This window comes from Pseudophryne corroboree, chromosome 7 (assembly GCF_028390025.1).
Source record: "Pseudophryne corroboree isolate aPseCor3 chromosome 7, aPseCor3.hap2, whole genome shotgun sequence".
NCBI classification, from domain to species: Eukaryota; Metazoa; Chordata; class Amphibia; order Anura; family Myobatrachidae; genus Pseudophryne; species Pseudophryne corroboree.
Genome location: NC_086450.1, coordinates 161,187,299 through 161,210,862, shown reverse-complemented (window position 1 = coordinate 161,210,862; position 23,564 = coordinate 161,187,299). Strand labels below are relative to the sequence as shown.

Here is a 23,564-nt window from a genome sequence, read left to right as displayed (position 1 = left end):
AATTTATATTCAAAATCCAATTGCTGAACCGTGGGAAGATCCGGACTGGGTTTTGGTTTGGTTAGGATCCACAAAATTAGGGTGGATTTGGATTTCTGGAAAACTGAACTGTACATCTTTAGACTACAACCCCCTCTTTGAACACATGGGGGGTCATTCCAAGTTGTTTGCTCGTTATTTTTTTCTCGCAACGGAGCGATTAGTCGCTAATGCGCATGCGCAATGTCCGCAGTGCGACTGCGCCAAGTAAATTTGCTATGCAGTTAGGTTTTTTACTCACGGCATTACGAGGTTTTTTCTTCGTTCTCGGAATGACCCCCATGGTGCATACACCTGTGGTGTTTGTGTAATAATGTGTCCCCTCCACTCCCAAGCTCCACAGAGGCCCAGGCAATCTGTACCCCAAAAACATCATCAGATATGTGCAAACATGCATATTTGCTTGAATCTAACAAAAGTAGAAAGGGAGGGAGAGAAAGACTGAAAACAGTAAGTAGCAAGATGCAGAATGGTGCAGATGCATATGTGCCTGTAAATGCTATGTCAGTTGAGTGTACCCAAGGCTTGGTGCAAATATAGGGTTGCCGGCAGTCTCCTGTTCGCCAGTCACATAACTACATCCCGTAAATACATGTTGGTGATGGTCAGATGCATATGGGTAGTACATTCTCAAAGATGCATATGCAGCTGGCAATGCTGGTGCAGTATGCCAGAAATCACTAGATGTGGCCACATTAAAAGTCCTATGCAACTCAGAATCAGGCCCTTCTTGTCTTTCTGTGCATGTTTTAGCAATCTGTTTTTTGTACACAAGATGGAAAGTTGTGCCTGCAGTATTAGAGAGAGGTTTTTTTTAAGATTTATTGAACAACTGTATAAAAGGGAATGCATACAGTATTTCAAAAGCAAAGCAAATTATATAAAACATGGATGTAAATATGGTATATCTGACATATGCCTGATGCAAAAGGTGCATAATGTTATGCACACCAGTGCCTGCAGGAAAGTACTGGTGTCAGGACTGTTATGCACTCCAGTGCCTGCAGGAATGTACTGGTGTTTGAACTGTTATGCAAAACACATGGACTCACAGACAGACTAGGGAATATGACATAACGTACACAGAAGGTGGAAGGGTAACAAAATACACACAACGTGAACAGAGAAGCCCAGAGGCTAAGGAACAGGGTATCTCCCTTGTATTAGAACTGCTCAGATGTGAAAAGCAAGATGTTGTGTTTTTAATACATAGAAAACCCGAAATGCTGTTGCTAAGGGCAACAGCAAAACCCTAAAGGGTTACCAACGGGTGTGGCAGTAAACTCCTTGGTCAGAGATGGAATGATAGACACAAGGAGATTCTCCACAATCCTAATTCTCACTTGCAGTGCACAGGTTCGGTTTACTGCCACTAAACTGACCCCTGACACCTAGCACAGTGAGACAGGATTAGACAGGCAAGTCTTAGAATACAGCCGCAAACTTGCTAAGTTCACAGAGTATTAACAGAACCCCAGCAAGCTGAACGACTGACTCCAGTCTTACTGCTAGGTCTGGATTGGCAGAGTGTAATACCAAATCCCCAGGCCTATTTGCAGTAAGCAACAAACAAATACAAAGCTACACAGTACTGGCTAACTTTCAGAAACTGACTAACCAACAAAGATTCAGCAGCATCTGCTTACCCTGAAAAGAGGCCTTATAAAGCAGGTGCTGTCCACGCCCCACTCAGACCTCACAGACTGTGAGCACAAAAACCAGCACCGGATCCCCTGCCATGCACAGAGCCTATAACCACTGCACAGCAAAAGACCCGAACCGGAGTATCAGCTGCGCTCAGGTTACTCCGCTAGCACTTGTCTCCCGGTTGCCATGACGACGTGGCAGCACAGGGCAGGAGACCCTAACAGTACCCCCCCTCTGACGAGGGGTCAAAGAACCCCTACCACCGGGTTTATCGGGGAACTGCGAGAAGAAAGAGCGTATCAGTCTGGGGGCATGAAGATCACAACTGCGCACCCACGACCGCTCCTCCGGGCCATACCCCTTCCAGTGCACCAAAAATGACAGCCGACCCCGAACCACCTTGGAGTCAAGAATCCTTTCAACAACAAACTCCCTCTGGCCACGTATCAGAAGAGGGGAAGGTCTTCCACTGGAAGAAGGATTACTAATCGCCCGTTTTAAAAGGGAACAATGAAATGTTTTATTGATACCCAAAGAACGGGGCAGATCTAACTGAAATGCCACCGGATTGATAACCCTGGTGATCTTATAAGGGCCGATGAACCGGGGGCCTAACTTATGAGATGGCTGTCTCAACTTCAAATTCTTGGTAGACAACCAGACGAAGTCTCCTAATTTGAAGCTGCAGGGTCTTTTCCGCTTATCAAAAACCCTTTTGGTCACTAATGACACAGACACAAGGGCTTTCTTCACTTTCCGCCAAATACCTCTAAGGACCGAAACCACAGAGGAACCACCAGGCGTGGAGTCCAGGGGGTCAAAAGAATTGGCCTTAGGATGATGCCCATACACACAAAGGAAGGGAGAGATCCCTGTAGCAGAGTGAGCCGCGTTGTTATAGGCAAACTCCGCCATGGACAGATGAGCAACCCAGTCAGTCTGACACTTGGAGACATAACACCTGAGGAACTGCTCCAAGGACTGGTTCACCCTTTCAGTCTGCCCATTAGACTGCGGATGGTAGCCCGACGACAAGCTGACAGAAATCTGGAGATCGGAACAAAATGCCCTCCAGAATTTGGCCACAAACTGGGATCCGCGGTCAGAGACCACATCAAGTGGCAACCCGTGGAGACGCACAACATGCAGCATAAATAATTCAGACAGGCGTCTGGCCGATGGCAGCCCAACCAGTGGAACGAAGTGCGCCATCTTCGAAAACCTGTCAACGACAACCCAGATGGCTGTCATCCCCGAGGATTTGGGCAAGTCCACCACAAAATCCATTGAAATGTGGGTCCATGGCTTAGATGGGATAGAGAGTGGATGTAGTGGGCCAACAGGAACCCCTCTAGGAGTCTTATTTCGGGCACAGATGTCACATGCCCGAACCCACTGATCCACATCCTTAGCCACCGAGGGCCACCACACCGCCCTAGATAGCAACTCCCGAGTTCTGGCAATACCCGGGTGACCTGCAGACTTCTTGGCATGGAATTCCAGGAACACTCGCTGTCTTAACCTAGGAGGCACAAACAAAAGACCTACCGGAAGGTCTGGAGGAGCCTGCTCCTGTGCTCTAAGGACTAATGATAAGAGGTCCTGGGTAATGCCTACTTTAATACATGATGGGGAAACAATGGGCAACGGCTCCTCGGTGGTCTCCTGGATTGGAGCAAAACTCCGCGAGAGCGCATCAGCCTTGATGTTTTTTGACCCAGGGCGATATGTTATCAAAAAATTAAAGCGAGCAAAAAACAAAGCCCATCGTGCCTGCCTGGCATTGAGACGCTTCGCTGACTCTAAATATGCCAGATTCTTATGGTCAGTGAGAATTGAGACCACAAACTTAGCCCCCTCAAGCCAGTGTCTCCACTCCTCGAGTGCATCCTTAATAGCCAACAATTCCCGGTTACCCACGTCATAATTCATCTCGGCAGGCGAAAATTTACGGGAAAAGTAAGCACAGGGATGAAGGCGATTATCTGACACTCCCATCTGAGAAAGCACTGCCCCAATACCCATCTCAGAGGCATCCACCTCCACCACAAAAGGACGCTCTGGATCTGGGTGTCGCAGCACCTTGGCCGAAACAAATGCCCTTTTGAGACGGGCAAAAGCCGCTTTAGCCTCACAAGACCAGTGAGCAACATCCGCCCCTTTCTTAGTGAGTGCCACCAAGGGCGCCACTATAGACGAAAATCCAGCGATAAATCGTCTATAAAAATTTGCAAAGCCCAGGAAACGCTGAAGCGCCTTCAAACTAGTGGGCTGCACCCAATCCAGGACTGCCTGTACCTTGGAACCCTCCATTTGGAAACCTTCTGGGGAGATAATATATCCTAGAAATGCGATTTGCTGAACTTCAAATTCGCACTTCTCCAGCTTCGCCCCAAGCCGGTGGTCTCTGAGTTTCTGGAGGACTAAGCGTACATGCTTCCGATGTTCCTCCAGGGAATGGGAGAAGATTAGGATGTCATCTAAGTATACAACTAAGAATCTATCCAAATATTCCCTGAGCACATCATTCATGAAATCCTGGAAGACTGCCGGGGCATTACAGAGCCCAAAAGGCATCACCAAATATTCATAATGCCCCGAGTGGGTATTAAAGGCAGTCTTCCATTCATCCCCCTCTCTTATTCGGATTAGATTGTACGCACCGCGTAGGTCAATCTTAGAAAAAATGGTGGCAGTACGAAGCTGGTCAAACAAGACCGAAATGAGAGGCAGTGGGTATGAGTTTTTAATCGTGATACGGTTCAATTCCCTGAAGTCGATGCAGGGTCGCAACGAACCGTCCTTTTTACCCACGAAGAAGAACCCCGACCCAACTGGAGACTGTGAAGGTCTGATAAATCCCTTAGCCAAGTTCTCCTGAATGTACTCTGCCATAGCCTGAGTCTCAGGACGTGACAGGGAGTACAACCTGCTCTTGGGAAGCTTAGCATTTGGCAACAAATCAATGGCACAGTCATAGGAGCGATGGGGAGGTAGTACCTCTGCAACTTTTTTGGAGAACACGTCCGCAAAATCTGCATAACACCCTGGCAATCCTGGCAAACTTAGCTGCGAGAACCTGACTGGAAGGCTCAAGCAACTCCTGAAACAATCACTACTCCAACTAAGAATCTCCCCAGAGACCCAGTCAAATTGAGGATTGTGGGCCCTTAACCAGGGTAACCCCAACACCAATGGGGCAAAAGTACAGACAGTCACATAAAAGGACAATTTTTCAGAGTGTGTGGCTCCAATAAACAAAGAAATCTGGCTAGTGCAAGAGGTAATTTTACCTTGGGATAATGGTTCCCCGTTTAACCCACAAATCTCAATTTCCGATGCCAAGGGTACTAAGGGAACAGAGTGTTTCAGGGCGAATTGGCGGTCCATAAAAACCCCGTCGGCCCCACTGTCCACAAAGGCCTCAGTCTTGACAGTTTGACCGAGGATCTTCAAGGTCACCGGAATGATAAAAGTCTTCTTGGGAAATTCTGACTTCTGGCCTGATAGGATATTTCCCATCACCCTCAGGCCCTGAAGTTTTCCGGCTTTTCTGGGCATGATACTACCACATGACCTTTATTCCCACAGTACAAACACAACCCCTGCTGTCTCCTCCGCATCTTCTCACGCGAGGAGAGGCGGGTAGCCCCAATCTGCATAGACTCCTCGGAAAATTCCTCAGAGTCTGAGGTTCCCTTGGGAAGGAAGGAAATCTCAGTCTCCCTTTCAAGCCTACGCTCTCTCAGCCGTCTATCCACCCGGATGGATAACTGCATGAGCTGATCCAAGCTATCAGGCAAGGGATGTTGTACCAGTTGGTCCTTTATCTGGTTAGAAAGACCTCTTCGGTACTGGTGTCTCAGGGCTGGGTCATTCCACTGGGTATCATGGGCCAACCTCCGAAACTCCGTACAGTAAACCTCAACTGGCCTTCGCCCTTGCTTAAGGATCGAAATCTGAGCCTCGGCTGAGGCCGTCTTGTCAGGGTCATCATACAACATGCCCAGTGCCGTAAAAAAAGCATCAACACTTTTAAGCGACGGACAGTCAGGCTGCAACCCATATGCCCAGACCTGTGGGTCTCCTTGTAGCAAGGAAATCACTATGCCCACCCGCTGAATCTCCGACCCAGAAGACTGAGGCCTAAGCCGGAAGTATAGCTTGCAGCTCTCCTTGAAACAAAAGAACTGCGAGCGATCTCCAGAAAAACGATCCGGGAGATTTACTTTCGGCTCCTTAACCCCTGCAGGTGCTGCTGCTGCGGGAGCTCCGCCAGCAGCCTGGGAGGTGTGCATTTTAATGGACAAATCATTACATTTTTGAGTCAGGACCTGCACCTGATCAACCACCTGTTGCAACGTATTTTGAGGGGTATGCTCCATATTCCCACAAAATTTCAACAGGAGTATTTGGCTGCTGAATATGTTATGCACACCAGTGCCTGCAGGAAAGTACTGGTGTCAGGACTGTTATGCACTCCAGTGCCTGCAGGAATGTACTGGTGTTTGAACTGTTATGCAAAACACATGGACTCACAGACAGACTAGGGAATATGACATAACGTACACAGAAGGTGGAAGGGTAACAAAATACACACAACGTGAACAGAGAAGCCCAGAGGCTAAGGAACAGGGTATCTCCCTTGTATTAGAACTGCTCAGATGTGAAAAGCAAGATGTTGTGTTTTTAATACATAGAAAACCCGAAATGCTGTTGCTAAGGGCAACAGCAAAACCCTAAAGGGTTACCAACGGGTGTGGCAGTAAACTCCTTGGTCAGAGATGGAATGATAGACACAAGGAGATTCTCCACAATCCTAATTCTCACTTGCAGTGCACAGGTTCGGTTTACTGCCACTAAACTGACCCCTGACACCTAGCACAGTGAGACAGGATTAGACAGGCAAGTCTTAGAATACAGCCGCAAACTTGCTAAGTTCACAGAGTATTAACAGAACCCCAGCAAGCTGAACGACTGACTCCAGTCTTACTGCTAGGTCTGGATTGGCAGAGTGTAATACCAAATCCCCAGGCCTATTTGCAGTAAGCAACAAACAAATACAAAGCTACACAGTACTGGCTAACTTTCAGAAACTGACTAACCAACAAAGATTCAGCAGCATCTGCTTACCCTGAAAAGAGGCCTTATAAAGCAGGTGCTGTCCACGCCCCACTCAGACCTCACAGACTGTGAGCACAAAAACCAGCACCGGATCCCCTGCCATGCACAGAGCCTATAACCACTGCACAGCAAAAGACCCGAACCGGAGTATCAGCTGCGCTCAGGTTACTCCGCTAGCACTTGTCTCCCGGTTGCCATGACGACGTGGCAGCACAGGGCAGGAGACCCTAACACATAAAAATGAAATGTATTATTTATTTATTTTAAATCTTTATAGTTTATGCAGAGTGGTACAAAACAAGGTAAAAATAACGTAGTGGTAGGCAAAAATGCAGAAGTGAGATAATGGTGGAAAGTACAAAAATAACAAAATGAAACAAAAAAATAATAGGCCATTGTGAAAGACATATAGATGTGTTTATACGTTTAATCAATAATATCAAATCGGTGGCACTTCAAGAGAGGAGACCCATGTGAAGACTCCGACTAGGCCCCATCCTTTCTAGTACTGTAGACTCTGAGCCCTAGGGTCACCAGGGGACCCTAGTGCTGTTCCAGAATCTAGTGTGCATGCGCAGGTTTCAGTAAAAATCATCCGGCAGACATTTTCCCTGTGATTTTCTTACTTAACATGCACAAAACGCCTGGAAAATGGGTTCCGCGCCATTTCCCTGGTGATTTCTGCAGCACTGCTGCTGCTGACACAGGACTCCGGAGGGTAAGTATTGAAAAAATGGGTGCAGGGTGTGCGTTTAGATCCCAGGTGCCCATGTGAAACATTATAAATACACCAGTGTATCAAATCCTCAAATAAAAGAATAGGGGGAAGGGTAAGAGGGAGAAGTAAAGCAGGAGAAGGATGGAACAGCATTGCCTTCCAAGAAGTTCTGGAGGCACCAGCCCAGTCCTGAATGACATCCCATAGAATCAAGGGGCCCTGGGCAGCTGCCCAGTGTGTCCATATGTTAAGATGGCCCTGGTGGGGGTGCCCCCCCCCTGATCCTGATCAATGGCCCCTAGAATCATGGGGCACAGGGCAGCTGCCCAGTGTGTTCATAGGTTAAGATAGTCCTGTGATTGAGCCTGTATGAAGCGGAAAACTGGTTTTCGTGTTACAACTTTGAGTTTCTGGGAGGGAGAAATAAATATACTGTACTCACAAGACCATGAACTGACTTCTAATGGCTGAGACATTTGCAACTGACTTTTAATGCTGTACGTGAGCTTCTGGAAAATGACTAATAATGTACTTCATACAGACATCTCTATATTGTTGCTTTATCTGCTTACTGAAGAACAGTGAAAGGTTTAGCAATTGAATTTCTCTGTTATACAACCAGGATATTTGTAGTGAATGCACTTAAAATGTGTTTTTGTTTGTTTTGTTTATTACAGAAGTTGCCCTTGAAAAAACTGTAGCAAAGAAAATTAACTCAAAATTAATCTACATTAAAAATAACTTCATATGTTTAAAATGGTAACTACTTTTCTTGTTTGAACCAGTAGCCCGAGACTCATGAATCAATTTGATAAAAATAGAACTATTTGCCCAAGATTGTGAAACGTCGTATGAATCAAACCGCAGGAGATTGCTTACATATTTTTGGCAGCTTATGTTTTTCTAGACAAGAAGAAGTAGCTGTTTTTATGAGCATTAGTCATTTTCAGTATAAAAGATCCTGAAAATATATTAATATATCTGTGAGTGCTGTTAACCATTCAAATTAATGATTTGTGGCAAATTGTTTTTCTCATTCTGCTTGCAAAACATGATTTGCTCCAATTAGCTGGATTACAACTCCAATACACATCAATACATACATATTATAAGTCATACACAGAGATCCTTGAACTTAAAGAATTTTGATTCTTGATTTGGTTTGACTAATCAGTTTGATAAATCACCAATATTTCTAAAATTTTAGGGCCATTGAAAAAAATTGACAAAGCCCATAAAGTTCAACCGTATTCGAGCCTGTTTGACTTCGTTTGGACTAGTTCAAGTTTAATAATTTAGCTTTTTTTAAATTATGAAAAGCAAACCTCACATCCAATATTATTTATAGAGTATTTTTAAAACGTTAAAACACTCATTTTAATGTTAATAGCAAACCTCAAACGCAAACCTAGAACGCAGTCAGCAATCCTTGAACTTAAACTGTGATCAACAAACGTGAGTCACAAATTTGAAACCCACAGTTTGAGTTGACATCTATTGACAATTGCACTACGTACATGTTTGGGGCCTTTGAACTTGTGGAAAACTACTGATTTTCTAACTGTTTTGAAATTTCTGAGCATGTCTATCATTTACAATCTCTGCGGGAGAAGTAGTCAGTGAGTGGAGGCTAGGGAATGTGCTTAAGAGCTATCATTTTGTTGTGATTCAGTAATGTCGATGTATAAAGCACGTGCAGCAATGTTTGAAAAATAATAAGACATCAATTCCTGAAATTACAGAAAGTTAACAGACTTGAAAGACAATATTTTTAACGCTACTGCTTTTGCTAAGTGCACAGTTTGGGATAGTACTATAGGATGTACAGATAGGCAGAGCCATATTGGGGGGGGGTCCAGGGGTTAAGGACCCCTGGAACCCCCTGTCTCCAGGGTCCCCCGGCCGGAGCTACTCTTCCCCAGCTCTGATGCTGCTGTCTCCCAAATCAAGCCTCCGCTGCAAGCAGCAGCTCTCCTGCCAGCAGTGGAGGCTGGACATTATAAATTAATCAGACCCCGAGCTGCCCTAGAAGAGAGGGGAAAAAGATGCCGCACAGCCACACGAGGGACATCACACAGCCGGCCGTCAGCACTGCACTCCTCCTCCCCTGGCAGCAGGAAACCATCCCTCCCCGACTGCCTGAAATCTTCTCTCTCCCCCTCCCCCCAACATCATGAAACCCTCCCGGACAGGTAGGTGCGTGCATCATTCACATCTTGTTGTGGTGGAATGGCGGGGCGGGGGAGACAAGCAGCGGTCACAGCCATGATATAGTTGCTGACAAGAGGGGGAGGGCCCCCCAATCTTAGGTGAGCCACTTAATCTTGTTGGCTGAGTGCTCTGGGCTATCTGGTGCAGTGACGTCAGTCCACACACTAGATGACTTAAAGAGTAATGCAGGTTTATTTAGTATACACAGCACAGGTGACTCAGATGTAACACTGATAGTGGTAATCAGGAGCCCATATATCACACAAGGTAACAGCATTAGGTAGTGGTACTTATCAGAAGATGTCTGTTGTGGTGAGGGATGGAGGACTGCACAGCCGTGCAGTCTGACTCCCACTGTAGAGAAGATGATGCATGCACTGGAACACTGTGAGTCTCTGTAGCTGAGATCTGCTCCCAGTCTCAGCTCTGCACACTTGTACACCAGGACTCTGTCTCTCAGTCTCTGTGTGTGTCACACTCTCCTCACTATCTCTGAGATGGAGGAACAGGAACCTACATCATATTACTCCACCAACGAGTGACTCCTGGCACTAGAGGTCTAATTCTAGAGGATGCACCCATAGACCGATTACACAGAAGGAGACAGGTACAGAGCACAACATATCCTAACAAATCTGTCCATGCAGATATGACACATACACTTATCCTCAAATCGCGCCACATAGCCCCGCTTTGCACACCACAGACTTTTGCAACTAAACTGAACATGTATCTTATTTGCATCCCTAATGCAAAAAAAAGTACAATGGATGAGAGCCAGGACACTGGCATTGACATTGCATTGCTCGAGATGCTATCATGGTTAAAAAGTCTGTTTTGTTAATATTGCAGCCTTTGTACTTAACTGTGTTTGTTATACAGTACATGCAGAGGTGGATTTAGGGGACTGGCCGCCCCTAGGCACAACATAATACATGCACATGTCATCAGTGTCCAGCTGCTGGTCAGAGGAGTCACAAGTTTTGCCCTTCCAAGGGGTGAAACCAAAATGACAACTCCTCCGATGTTACAGGAGCCAGGCGCTACATAAGACATTATCCTGCCTCACTTGGCTATTGTATTTGAGAAGAGTTCGCAGTGCTGGAAAAGTCTCCAGGTGGTAGTCCACACGCCCCCAGAGTGAAGTGTTTCACTTCCCCTGCTAGGCCATGCCCTTTTGGAGACATCAGTGCGGCTCCCATAAGGCCACACTGTGCCTACGAAGCCATATCCCTTTTTGAGCACGTGCTCCTTTGGCAGGGGGTTTCTTTGCTGCTGGTAAAGAGAGATTTAAAAATAAGAAGGTAACCAGGGGTTGTGATTATCCAGACTGATATAGAAGGTGTTCCTTCTTTCCTACAGTGGCGTAACTACAGCCCCCGCAGCCACTGCGGAGGCTTGGAGGCGCAGGGCTGTGGGGGTGCCGCCACTAATTGCTGCTTTGAGTCCGGGTAGGAGCCGGAAGGCACAGCGCGCTCCTCTCCTGGCTGTGTCCATCCTGTGTCTCCAGCGGCTGAGCGGCATGTCTGTCAATTGAATTGCCGGTTTGTGAGCCAATCAGAGCTCATGGACCGGCAGCTGCGGCTCTTGATTGGCTGCCTGTGGTGGCCTGGGCGTTCAGTTTCAAAACTGGGGTATAAGGTAGTCTTTTCGTGCAATGCCACGCCTCTTTATGCAAAGCCACACCCATTTCAGCAAGGCCACGCCCCCTCTTTTGCATCGCGCGCACTTTACTAGTGGCAATTATGGTGGGAAGGGCGCCAGAGAATGTTTTGGCTTGGGGGAGAAAAATTTCTAGTTACGCCACTGCTTTCCTATCCCTCATGTTAAAAGTAGAGATGTGCGGCGGGCACTTTTCGTGTTTTGTGTTTTGGTTTTGGTTCTGGTTCCATGCTTGTGTTTTGGATCTGGATTGGTTTTGCCAAAACCACCCTTTTGTGTTTTGGCTTTTGGTTTTGGTTTTGGATCTGGATGGTTTTTGAAATAAACATAAAAACAGCTAAAATCACAGAATTTGGGGGTCATTTTGATCCTACAGTATTATTAACCTCAATAACATTCATTTCCACTCATTTCCAGTCTAATCTGAACACCACACAATATTGTTTTTAGGCCAAAAGATTGCATCGAGGTGGCTGTATGACTAAACTAAGCGACAAAAGTGTGCGGCACAAACACCTGGCCCATCTAGGAGTGGCACTGCAGTGGCAGACAGGATGGCAGATTTAAAATATAGGCCCAAAACAGCACATGATGCAAAGAAGAAAAATATGTGCAATTAGGTAGCTGGATGACTAAGCTAAGCGACACAAGTTTGCGGCACAAACACCTGGCCCATCTAGGAGTGGCACTGCAATGGCAGACAGGATGGCACTTAAAAAAACTAGGCCCCAAACAGCACATCATGCAAAGAAGAAAAAGAGGTGCAAGATGAAATTGTCCTTGGGCCCTCCCACCCTCCCTTATGTTGTATAAACAGGACATGCACACTTTAACAAACCAGTCATTTCAGTGACAGGGTCTGCCACACGACTGTGGCTGAAATGACTGTTTTTTTGGGTCCCCACCAAAAAAGAAGCAATCAATCTCTCCTTGCACAAACTGTCTCTACAGAGGCAAGATGTCAACATCATTCTCATCCTCTGATTCCTCATCCCTTTCAGTGTGTACATCCTCCTCCTCACAGAGTATTAATTCATCCCCACTGGAATCCACCATCACAGGTGCCTGTGTACTTTCTGGAGGCAATTGCTGGTAAAGGTCTTCCCGGAGGAATTTATAATTCATTTTGATGAACATCATCTTCTCCACATTTTGTGGAAGTAACCTCCTATGTCGATCGCTGACAAGGTTACCGGCAGCCCTAAACACTCTTTCGGAGTACACATTGGAGAGGGGGCAACTTAGGTAAAATAAAGCCAGTTTGTGCAAGGGCTTCCAAATTGCCTCTTTTTCCTGACAGTATACATACTTTCAGTGGTGACAGAATCATATGCAGTGACAGTAGACATGTCAGTAATCATTGGCAGATCATTCAATCCGGACCAGATGACAGCACTCGCTCCTGACTACTCTGCATCTCCGCCAACGGGTGGGCTAGGAAATCTTATCCTTTTCCTTGCAGCCCCAGTGGTGGGAGAAATTGAAGGACAAGCTGTTGACAATTTACTAACCAGCAGGTCTTTGAACCTGTGCAGACTTGTGTCTGCCGGAAAGAGAGATACAACGTAGGCTTTAAACATAGGATCGAGCACGGTGGCCAAAATGTAGTGCTCTGATTTCAACAGATTGACCTCCCTTGAATCATGGCAAAGCGAATGAAGGACTCCATCCACAAGTCCCACATACTTTGTGGAATTGCTCTGTCTTAGCTCAATTCAATTTCTCCAGCTGCTTCTGCAAAAGCCTGATGAGGGGAATGACCTGACTCAAGCTGGCAGTGTCTGAACTGACTTCACATCTGGAAAGTTCGAAGGGTTGGAGAAACTTGCACAAGATGGAAATCATTCTCCACTGCGCTTGAGTCAGGTGCATTCCCCCTCATCTGCCTATATTGTAGGTGGATGTATAGGCTTGAATGGCCTTTTGCTGCTCATCCATCCTCTGAAGCATATAGAGGGTTGAATTCCACCTTGTTAACACCTCTTGCTTCAGGTGATGGCAGAGCAGGTTCAGGGGTGTTTGCTGGTGCTCCAGTCTTTGGTACACGGTGGCTGAATGTCGAAAGTGGCCCGCAATTTTTCAGGCCACCGACAGCATCTCCTGCACACCCCTGTAATTTTTCTAAAAATTCTGCACCACCAAATTAATTGTATGTGCAAAACATGGGACATGCTGTAATTTTCCCAGATGTTATGCACGCACAATATTGGTGGCATTGCACGATATAGCAAATCCCCAGGAGAGTCTAATTGGGGTATGCCATTGTGCGATGATGTCCCTCAGTTTCCATAAGAGGATGTGCTTCTTAAGGAAAGCGGTGATACATAGCCTAGGAACGAGTTGGCGTTTGCGAGATGCTGCTACTGGTGCCGCCCCTGCTGTTCTTGCTGCGGGAGGCAATACATCTACCCAGTGGGCTGTCACAGTCATATAGTCCTTAGTCTCCCCTGTTCCTCTTGTCCACATGTCTGTGGTTAAGTGGACAGTGGGTATAACTGCATTTTTTAGGACACTGAGGACACTTTTGCTGACGTCTCTGTACATTCTCGGGATCGCCTGCCTAGTAAAGTGGAACCTAGATGGGATATGGTACCAGGGACACATTACCTCAAACAATTCTCTAAGTCCCACTGAACTAATGGCAGATTCCGGACGCACATCTAACACCAACATAGCTGTCAAGGCCTCAGTTATCTGCTTTGCAAAAGGATGACTGCTGTCATATTTCATCTTCCTCACAAAGGACTGTTGGACAGTCAATTGCTTAATTGAAGTAGTACAAGTGGTCTTCTGACTTACCCTCTGGGATGATGATCGACTCCCAGCAGCAACAACAGCAGCGGCAGCAACAGCATAAGTAGGGGTACCACTCAAGGATCCTCCAAAGTAATCCTGGTTAGGAGAGGACTCCTTAGTCTTGCCAGTGACATGGCCTGCAGGACTACTGACGTTCCTGACTGAGGAGGAAGTTGACGTTGAGGGAGTTGGTGGTGTGGCTTGCAGGAGCTTGGGTACAAGAGGAAGAAGGGATTTAGTAGACTGCTTACGCTCTTACCCAGTTTCACAACTTGACACTGACTTCTGATGAATGCGCAGCAGGTGACGTATAAGGGAGGATGTTCCTAGGTGGTTAACATCCTTACCCCAACTTATTACAGATTGCCAGAGGCAACACACGGCTTGACACCTGTTGTCTGGATTTGTGGAGAAATAATTCCACACCAAAGAGGTGGCTTTTTTGGTATTTTGCCCAGGAATCACAATGGGCTTATTCATCCCTCAGACAACAGGTGTCTCCCCGGGTGCCTAATTTAAACAAACAACCATCAGAATTCTCCTCGTCAACTTCCTCCTCAGTGCCACCAACACCCATTTCCTCATCCTTTTGTATTTCAATAGTGACATCTTCAATTTGAACTGGACTGTGGGTGCTCCTTCCAGCACTTGCAGAGGGCATGCAAATGGTGGAAGGAGCCACCTCTTCCCGTCAAGTGTTGGGAATGACAGGCATTGCAACCGCCGAGACACTTGGACCCTCCTTGGGGATTTGTGATACCATCTTAGAACGCACAGTTCTTTGGCCAGCTTAACTATTTTCATTTTTCTAGCGGGAGGATGAGGGCTTCCATCGTCATGTGAAGCTGAACCCCTAGTCATGAACTTAGGCCAGGGCCTCTCACTACACTCTCCAGGACTGGAGTGAAAATGGCAGCGATGCGCAGCTCCTTATATGGTATCCAAACCCTGCGAGAATCCGACAGCGGGATGATGACGTTTTGCCTCATTCTGGTCTCCGAGTTTGGCGGGAAAACACGAGCCGGACTCCGATACGAGCTTAAGACGTGAAGTTTGGTATGGTTCGGTTCTATTGAGAACTGAACCCACTCATCTCTAGTTAAAAGCAGCATGTTAGGAATGCAGCATGTTAGGAATGCAGCTTGTTTCATCCTGTGTATGATCAACATCTACAAATATATAAGGGGTCAATACACAGAGCTTGGGAGGGGCCTGTTTTCTATAAGATCTGCACAGAGGACACGTGGTCACTCGCTTAGTTTAGAGGAGAGGAGTTTCCACACATTGAGGCGAAAAGGTTTTTTCACAGTAAGGACAATACGTGTTTGGAATTCCCTGCCTGAGAGAGTAGTAATGGCGGACTCAGTCAACACCTTTAAGAATGGGTTAGATAAATTCCTATTGGATAAAGATATTCAGGGTTAAGGTGCGTAGGCACGCATTATAGTTAATATAACTAATCCTAACATAAAAATAACTAGTCCTGTAATAAGACTGCATGGGGGACCACGGATAGGTTGAACTCAATGGACAATTGTCTTTTTTTCAACCCTAGTTACTATGTGTATCTGTATATAAAGAGGTCTGTTTGATTATACTTTCTGTTGCTCCTATATAGTGTATCTGCTAACTAGGTCCTAGAGAAAGTATGGAGCGTCTAGCCCAAGCCTTATAAAACTCAATCTAATGCTCTGGTTATTCTTTGTGACCTATCACATTATTGCAAACATGTGCACACTGACAGCATATCAGCAAGCACACACTAAGGGCTATATACAGTATTGTGTATGACTCATTGGCGTTTCTATAATGGGTGCAATGTGTGCTGTGCACACAGGCCCCTAGGTCAAGGGTGAGCCCACACCACACACACTGCACCCATTTAAATACTTACCTTACCGGAGTCCAGCGGCAGGCGCAGCGATCGCAGTGGAAATCGCCACCAAAATGGCAGCCGCTCATGAGTGGTAGCCAAATCGATCTCCCGATCATGGCGGGTGACATGTTTCCGGAGACCTGTGCATGCGCAGTAGACTCCTGCACAATGCTGGAGTCTACAGCGCTGTTCAGAGGAGGGGGGGCAACCCGAAGGTGCACACGGGCACCCTCCTCTGTAAAAACACCCCTGTATGTGCACGCCAATCTTATATGCCCACCTACAGCATACTGCACAGGAAAAGCTGCTATAGTGACCTGTGCAAGCACTGGTAATCAATGTAATGACATACACCCTGCAATGTCATCATGGATGTATGACTGCGGCCTCCACATAGGTGGTTAGGTGTTGGGAACTGCTCCATTACAGACAACATTGCTAGGGTGTCTTCAATTTTTGGGATCAGAGCCAATATTCTACTGTCTTTTCCTTAGTGACCTCAGCTGACTCTGTGCACATACAGTACTTGACTATCACTCTATTATCCCCATCACTCAAAGAAAATATTGATTTTTGACTTACAAAGGTAATTGGCATATTACATAATGTATCTTGTAACTTTGGATGGTTGTATTGTATGTTATCAAGAATTAGCATCAATGACATTATCTTATTGCTCTTTCAGTGTAAAACAGTGCACACACTCAGAAAGCAATCATTGCCTAGGTATTAGAGCAGCCTATGTGAGAACTAATCACAGGAATATTTAGACATTTTTGTTAAGTGAAAGCACCCTGCGCTGTCACTATCTGGCGGCACTAAGACCCCGAACTGCTGGAGGTGCAACATCCAACCCTTGTGTACTACTGTATATGTGTAGCCATACTGCTTGTTTTCAGCTCCATCCTCCATAGTGAGAACAGGTGCCCTTGAGAGTCTCCATAATGGAGAGAGATGGTGTTACAGAGGCCAGTGACCCTGCAAGTTCCACTACACCACCACCGCTATACCACTTTACACAGGGTAGGACTGGCTCACAGGGGCACCCCCCGGTGGGCCCCATTGCCTCGGGCCCCACCTCCTTCTCTAAGGATCAGGTTCCAGAATGTGAACTTGAATTACACGTTATATATATATGTTACCTTATACTGCATAGGACTATGGTGTATTTTCTACAGTGCATTGGTGTTATTAATCTGGTACATTATCATGCATAATTGTTAGCCAAATCTCTGGAGACTGGCCACACCCCTGCACATGGGCCCCTACCACTACATTACCTTGATGGGCCCTTCATGCCCCAGTCCAATACTGACCATATATATATAATTACCAGGACCTTGTACCTGAGCTTATCGTTATTGACATAAAGTGCTGTCATTTTTGTCATATTTTGTATCTGCAACTTTTTTTGACTTGCACCAGTCAGTGTGGTTATGATCTCCACAGATGGGATCAATTGATCACAATTTTTCTGTCTTTTTTTGGAACATTGTTGTTCATTTAAATATTTAATCATTTTTCTGGAAACATACAGTGATCTGTATTTTTGTCAGTTGCATACAGCTATTTTTTTGTTGCTATTTATGTACTCTTTTCACGTTTTTTCGTTTTTTTTTTTTTTCATTTTTTCATATCATATATTATACCCCGGTGTATATAAATGTCTACCAGTGTTAATAAGGATCTAGCCTCTGTCCTCCAATTTGATAAAACAGACGCGGAACGAATCCTCTTTGATGATACTGAATCCTTGGCTTTTGACAAGGATAGCCCAGAGGAATTCATAAATGATTTGCTCAGACTTAGAAAGAGAGAGGTTGAGCTACACCTACATGGCCTAACTCTCTCTCAATATTATAAAGAATCCCTTATCCCCAGAGGGTTTAGATTACACAACCAACCCACACTGGGGAGGCACAATAATGATTTTTGCACGAAGTGGTGCAACATCTTGAATAAATGTTCCCAGGATCTAATGCTGCTTGTAATTGAACAGGCTGGCGTAGATCTAACTGAAATTAGAAGGGACATTTCAGAATTAGAAGCGTCAGAACTATTTAGGACAATACAATCTCCTGACTGTGATCTGTTCACCAAACTGAATAAAGACATTGACAAATTTCGTGGAGACCTGTTAAAATTTAAGAAAAACAAATATAAGCAGGTTAAACTGGACTATAAAGAGAACAGGGTATACCCCTGGGTCTCACGGAGTGAGCCACGCAAATACAGACCACAACAGAGACGTGGAGGACGCAGACCTACTACACCGTTTACAGACATTGAAAGCAGATCCCAAACGTCAGCAAGTGACTCTGATGCACCATCTACATCTGCACAGGGGGCCACTTATCTCTCTAGATCCGAACGCAACAGGAGGGCTCCAAAAAACCCGCTTTACCCACCCGTAGAGGAGGGAGAAAAAGGAAGAAGAAAATAACTGTGAACAGGGTACAGACATCAGTGGTCTTCAATTTATCCAAACATGAACTGACTGATGAAGAACTTTCCATTCTGAATAAGGGACTGTCATTTGTACCTACGGTTGGCCAGGATAGCTTCCACTGGCAGGTTGACCTCTACAAATTAGGAAGACAACTCCGTTTAAAAGACTTTTACTCTAATTCTCAGTGTCCAGACTCTACCACGATGGCTCCATCCACTATACTTCAATGTCCAATAAAGAAACCAAGCCAATTCGATCCACCGTCCCTTAATCCCTCAATCCACACCTTCTTAAGGGTACTTAAAAGAGACACGATGCCTTACATAAAGGAGCAAAAGACCAGTTATTCCAATATCACGAAGGAAGAAAGAGCTGCTATCAAATCTCTACAGAATGATAAGCACTTGGTCATCAGGGCGGCGGATAAGGGAGGGGGCATAGTCCTCCTTGACTATGATTATTATATACAAGAGGCCTATGGGCAATTGTCTAATCCAACTTGCTATCAAAAACTCCCCTATGATCCCACATGGACGTACAAAAAGGAAATTGACTCAATAATCAATTTGGGAGTCAATAACAGGTACATCAATCAGACTACTGCTGACTTTCTGACCACACATCATCCCAAAACCCCAATCCTGTATACGCTACCAAAAATCCACAAATCATTGACAACGCCCCCCGGACGTCCAATTATTTCAGCACGAGGATCTTTATGTCAACCACTCTCACAGTTTGTAGATTTTTATCTACAACCTCTTGCTAAAAGTGCAGCTAGTTACATTGAGGACACAACAGATTTCTTAAGAAACTGGATGACTTTAAACACATTCCTGATGATGCACTATTGGTTACACTTGAAAGTGACGTGTATTTTGGACCTCCATCAGAATATATGATATTATTAATCAATCTTATTTTGAACAAGAATTATTTTTTGTTTGAAAATTGTTTTTTCAAACAAAAGCAGGGCACTGCTATGGGGTCGAACATGGCCCTAGCATACGCCAACATCTTTATGTCAGCGTATGAACGAGAACACATCACAAGTCACCCTGTCTTTGGTCGGTTTTTGACAGCGTATGTTCGATATATTGATGATCTATTTTTCATCTGGCATGGGGGAGAAAAAACACTCCTGACCTTTATTGATCATCTGAATTCACTCCCTGGCACCATTAGATTCAGCCTCACGTTTAGCAAAACAGAAATCAATTTTTTAGACGTATCCATCCTCCTCTCCAACAACACACTGACCACCAGGATTCACTGTAAAGACTCTGACAGAAACACACTTTTGCTCTCTACAAGTTTCCATCCGGCACCACTTAAAAGAGGTTTACCGTTTTCACAGCTCCTCAGGGTGTTACGTATCACCTCTGACCCTTCTGCTATACCCTCAGCTTTACAATCTATGAGCCAACGCTTCCTCGATCGGGGATACTCAAAGGAGGAGATTGATCTGGCACTTACAAAGATTGGCCAGATAAGGAGAGAGGAACTCCTATCTAGTAAAGACACTTCCCCCAACAGAGACAACAACAGATTTAATTTTGTCAGTATGTATACCACTGCTTCTAAATTCATTCGCAACAAGATCCATGAACATTGGCATCTTATTAGCACAGATCCAAGTCTAGCAAAAGCCATCACGCAACCACCACGATTTGCATATAAACGAGGACCTAACTTGAAAGACATGCTTGTTGTAACAGATTTCTCTAAGAGAAAAAAGAATACACCTTCTCACTGGTTGACTACCAAAACAAGGGTTTATAAATGCACAGGTTGTCCAAACTGTCCTTTCTTGCTACTTGGCAATCGGTTTATTAACCCTCAGGATAACAAGACTTATACCATTAAACAAAGACTTGACTGCAACAGTAAATTTGTGGTCTATGTGTTGAAATGTCCGTGCAACCTGCTTTATGTTGGAAAGACTAGCAGAATGCTAAAGGAGCGCTTAAGCCAACATCGTTCCACAATCAAGAAGAGCATCACCCTAGGTGGGGCCTCAAGTGACTTCTCAAATTTACCCATGGCAAGACACTTTAGGGAAGCAAAACACACTATCAACCAACTCAAGTGTTGCATTCTGGACCAAATCCCACCGCTCCAAAGGGGTGGTGACCGCAACAAAATTCTACTACAGAGAGAACATCAATGGATTGATAGATTACAAACATTGGCCCCCAATGGGCTCAATGAAGAATTCCGCCTAGGATGCTTCCTCTGACTCTACATATTACTGTATAGAGTCTAATCTTTTTGGTTTATTTTTCAAAGACACCGCCGTGTGTCATGTTGTATCATTAATGACATGTTTTCATCAATTGCCACTTGCTGATCCTTGATTTTCCTGTATCTCTCCGTACAACAAGTGGTTCCTAATTCTCAATGCACCCCTATCCCACATACCATGGAGATTGATACTACCATACCACACTGGATCCCATCCGATCCCGTCTGATCTTGGCAATTAAGCAGTGATGGGCCTAGTCAGTACCACACTTGGAGACAAGGTGGGAATACTGGGTGTTGTATCAAGGAACTTGGTGTGCCTTCCCCACCCCTCCCTACTATCTCCCAGACACTGGCATTAATGGTGGTGTCCATTCTTATATATTACTACACGGGACTGTGGCGTGATGTAATTGAGAGATGAGGGATGACACTTTTACACTGTGTATTAATTGCATAGGAGCACATTTGTCTGATACAATCATACCACACTGGAAACCATCCGATCCCATCCGAACTTGGCAATTAAGCAGTGTTGGGCTCAGTTAGTACCATGCATGGAGACAACATGGGAATACTGGGTATTGTACCAAGGGACAATTTTTGTCCCACAGGTGACGTTCTTTTTATGCTCTTGATACTACACGGCACTTATTATTATTGTCTCTCACATTGGCTTTTTATATTATTATAATATATGTGACCATCCACTTTTACTGTTGTGATTCAGCAGTTAATGGCATTGTACTGCATATAGAGATTGAGGCACTATATCCCCTGAGTGCTGGTACACCCTTGCTGTGCAAGTTAATACAGTTTGTCCACCTTTATTTAATTTATCTATATTGATGATTGGTCTATATTTCTGGACTGTCATTTCTCCATGCTGTTGGCACACTGTGGGGTTAATCACTCCACAGACAAACCTGTGGCTGGAGACATAGACAGCAGCAACTCCACCTGTCTGCCACTGTACGCTGAATACCGATCTGCCTGAACTACACTTACGTCACGCTGCCGGAGCGGGTTACTAAGGAGAAAGCCGGGTTTGTTTATTATGGCAACGCAACCCACGTGCGCGGAAGTAGCCAATCAGGCAGCTGCTATGACGCGCTGCCTCCCGGTGACGGACTTCCGGTTTCAAAACTCTCAGCGCTCTCTCTGCTACTTAAAAGGACTCCGGGCAGAGTGACAATTGCCCCTGATGAAAACCATGAAGCGTTGAAACAGCTGTTGGGCGGACTGTAGCAGTGGGTATATCCAGATGGTTTGTCAGGAATAATACCCCTTTTTTTCACCTACTAAACGTGAGTGCTGGTCTAATTCTTTTTTCTATTTTGAAAGAAGTGAGTGTTTGTATCAATCACCAGGACCTTGCACCTGAGCTTATCGTTATTGACATAGAGTGCTGTCATTTTTGTCATATTTTATATATATATATAGAACAAAGCTGAAAAAGATGAAGCGGCACTCGAAGTCTTGAAAAGTAATGCAATGTATTAAAAAATCACTCCATAAGTTCCCAACGTTTCAGGGCTAGCGTGCCCCTTTGTCAAGGTGTAACACCTTGACAAAGGGGCACGCTAGCCCCGAAACGTTGGGAACTTATGGAGTGATTTTTTTTAATACATTGCATTACTTTTCAAGACTCCGAGTGCCGCTTCATCTTTTTCAGCTTTGTTCTATATGTGTATATATATATATATATATATATATATATAAATATATATATATATAGAACAAAGCTGGAGAATCGGCGCCAGGGGGTTATATATATATATATATATATATATATAGGTCCTCAGCCCGGCACTCCACTACATAAGTTATAGCCATCGGTGCCCTCCGCAACAGCAAAGGTATAGAAGAAGAAAATAGCGTCACTCAGGTGGTCACATAGACATATAGAACTCCAACGTTTCGGGGCATGCAAGCCCCTTTGTCAAGGTGTATGCAAGGTGTATGCAAGGTGATACACCTTGACAAAGAGGCTTGTACGCCCCGAAACGTTGGAGTTCTATATGTCTATGTGACAATATATTTTGACATTCAACAATGACCACCTGAGTGCAGCTGTTTTCTTTATATATATATATATATATATATATATACTGTATGTATATATATATATATATATATATACTGTATATATATATAGAGAAGGTCGCACTCACGTGTAACTGCTAAAACAGCAGCTGGGGTGTCATCCACGAATCCCCTCCAAGGAATCCACTTATAGAAAAAAGCAATGGAGCACTCACCAGTCTTTTCTTAATTGAGTATCAACAGGAGTTTTATTACCCAGACAGCACAACATGACTGTTCACTGCAGTCCAATGTGATTTCACAAAAGCTCAAACGTTTTCGGTCATATCCAGACCGTCATCAGGAGACACAAAAATCACTAGAGAGCTGTCCCATCATAGTTGGAATACCAGCAGCCTATCTGACCCTGCCTCACCGGCTCCTTATCTACCCACCATTCAATGAACGGCGCCAAAATGACGTCATAGTATGGGCGGAGTCAGCCCATCATGTTCGAACCACTATAAGGAAAAAACCAACCACCATAACATTATATACATCCCGCGCCAGTACCCCCAACATTGCACATACCATAATCAATGTTTTGTGCCCCCATAGAAGGTTCAACCACCGCTATCTGCCTCCATGTCCTATTGACGTGAGCTGGCGGAGACCTCAAGGCAAGTCTCCCTATTTCCCAGTTTATGAGGGTCCTCTTGTAGGGTATCCATAGTAGTGCAGGAAACTGGGGAAAATTGTGAAATCACCAAATG

General features: G+C 45.1%; 2 pseudogenes; both read left to right on the top strand.

Moving 5' to 3' along the window:
- The first annotated feature begins 20,952 nt into the window (after positions 1 to 20,952).
- On the top strand, positions 20,953 to 21,072 carry LOC134946008 (5S ribosomal RNA; annotated as a pseudogene).
- Positions 21,073 to 21,239: 167 nt separating this feature from the next.
- Positions 21,240 to 21,359, top strand: LOC134947036 (5S ribosomal RNA; annotated as a pseudogene).
- The last annotated feature ends 2,205 nt before the right edge of the window (positions 21,360 to 23,564 follow it).